This window comes from Schistocerca serialis, unplaced genomic scaffold, assembly GCF_023864345.2.
Source record: "Schistocerca serialis cubense isolate TAMUIC-IGC-003099 unplaced genomic scaffold, iqSchSeri2.2 HiC_scaffold_1058, whole genome shotgun sequence".
NCBI lineage: Eukaryota > Metazoa > Arthropoda > Insecta > Orthoptera > Acrididae > Schistocerca > Schistocerca serialis.
Genome location: NW_026047248.1, coordinates 30,001 through 32,500, shown reverse-complemented (window position 1 = coordinate 32,500; position 2,500 = coordinate 30,001).

Genomic DNA, 2,500 nt, shown 5'->3' with positions numbered 1-2,500 from the left:
TCCAAGCCCCCCTGCGTGGGGAGCGTCTTTCTAGGCCATGACCCACCGGAAGGGCGCAGCGTCCCCCACCCCAGACATGTGACGTCACACTATCGGTATTGACGACTCGACTCATTGCTTATAATCATTTGCCATACACCGGTGGAAGCTGCCGAGACGAGTAGCTACATAGCGCGCTCGCCGTGTCACTAATGTACAGAGATACAACAGTTTCGACTGGAACCGGATTAAACGTATACACGGCGCTGATTAGTAATACATAGACCCATCAGAATACAGATAATATATACAACTGTCCGTATACATGCTGAAAGACTCTGCTCACAATCACAACCAACACGGCAGCCACACACTCTTATCACGCACTACTCTCCGCCTGTAACACGCACACAGACAATATGTAAGCACCAGCATGGAACAACACCCAGTGCATCCTCTCCGCCACATGAGACAATCCACACTGTCATAACCAGACTGGGAGGTCCACTCAGAAAACGGAATATCCCACCCCCCCGACAACCACCATTGCTCAGCTAAGCCACCAACACCCACACATGTCCTACACAGGGGTGCACCCAACATCACAATACTGCCTCCTCTCACAGCACACAAACAATGGCAGGAATGAAAGACACAGGTCTGCCACAAGCATGGAATCGGAGCGCCGCCTGTCATGAGCCAAAGGTGCATCCTGACGTGGCAAATCAGATGATGCCGCAGGCATCCACTTACTATAATCACAATCAACAAACCGACCGGCCGCCCCCCCCCCCCCCCCATTACACCTTTCCATACAACAATGTGTACCTTAACCTAAACTATACTGTACCTTAACCTAAACTATACTGTACCTTAACCTAAACTATACTGTACCTTAACCTAAACTATACTGTACCTTAACCTAAACTATACTGTACCTTAACCTAAACTATACTGTACCTTAACCTAAACTATACTGTACCTTAACCTAACCTATACGGTACCTCAACCTAACCTATATTGTGCCTCAACCTAACCTATGTTGCGCCTTAACCTAACCTATGTTGCGCCTTAACCTAACCTATGTTGCGCCTTAACCTAACCTATGTTGCGCCTTAACCTAACCTATGTTGCGCCTTAACCTAACCTATGTTGCGCCTTAACCTAACCTATGTTGCGCCTTAACCTAACCTATGTTGCGCCTTAACCTAACCTATGTTGCGCCTTAACCTAACCTATGTTGCGCCTTAACCTAACCTATGTTGCGCCTTAACCTAACCTATGTTGCGCCTTAACCTAACCTATGTTGCGCCTTAACCTAACCTATGTTGCGCCTTAACCTAACCTATGTTGCGCCTTAACCTAACCTATGTTGCGCCTTAACCTAACCTATGTTGCGCCTTAACCTAACCTATGTTGCGCCTTAACCTAACCTATGTTGCGCCTTAACCTAACCTATGTTGCGCCTTAACCTAACCTATGTTGCGCCTTAACCTAACCTATGTTGCGCCTTAACCTAACCTATGTTGCGCCTTAACCTAACCTATGTTGCGCCTTAACCCAACCTATGTTGCGCCTTAACCCAACCTATGTTGCGCCTTAACCCAACCTATGTTGCGCCTTAACCCAACCTATGTTGCGCCTTAACCCAACCTATGTTGCGCCTTAACCCAACCTATGTTGCGCCTTAACCCAACCTATGTTGCGCCTTAACCCAACCTATGTTGCGCCTTAACCCAACCTATGTTGGGCCTTAACCCAACCTATGTTGGGCCTTAACCCAACCTATGTTGGGCCTTAACCCAACACACGTTGGGCCTTAACCCAACACACGTTGGGCCTTAACCCAACACACGTTGGGCCTTAACCCAACACACGTTGGGCCTTAACCCAACACACGTTGGGCCTTAACCCAACACACGTTGGGCCTTAACCCAACACACGTTGGGCCTTAACCCAACACACGTTGGGCCTTAACCCAACACACGTTGGGCCTTAACCCAACACACGTTGGGCCTTAACCCAACACACGTTGGGCCTTAACCCAACACACGTTGGGCCTTAACCCAACACACGTTGGGCCTTAACCCAACACACGTTGGGCCTTAACCCAACACACGTTGGGCCTTAACCCAACACACGTTGGGCCTTAACCTGCTCTGTAATTGTCATACGACGCGTTAAATTAGTGTAGTGTTGCCTAACTGCAACCCCCGCAATATAGTTTGCTACTCGCACTGCCCGGTCCCCAGTGTATCGCTTCATGTTAAACACCTTGCAGCTATACACTGTAATGTGGATGGCAGCAGGACGTACATGCTCAATGCCCTTTGCAGTTGTTCATTGGCATTTGCAGTTGTTCATTGGCATTCGCATGGCGAAGCACTTAGCCTACGCTGTGGTACGGCCTGTGTCAACTGTCCGCTGATGTTGTACGTCCAAATCACACACTGTACTGCACATTGGTCCTCATGTACTGAATGATACATCGTGGTACATGTGACCGTACAACGACTGCGCC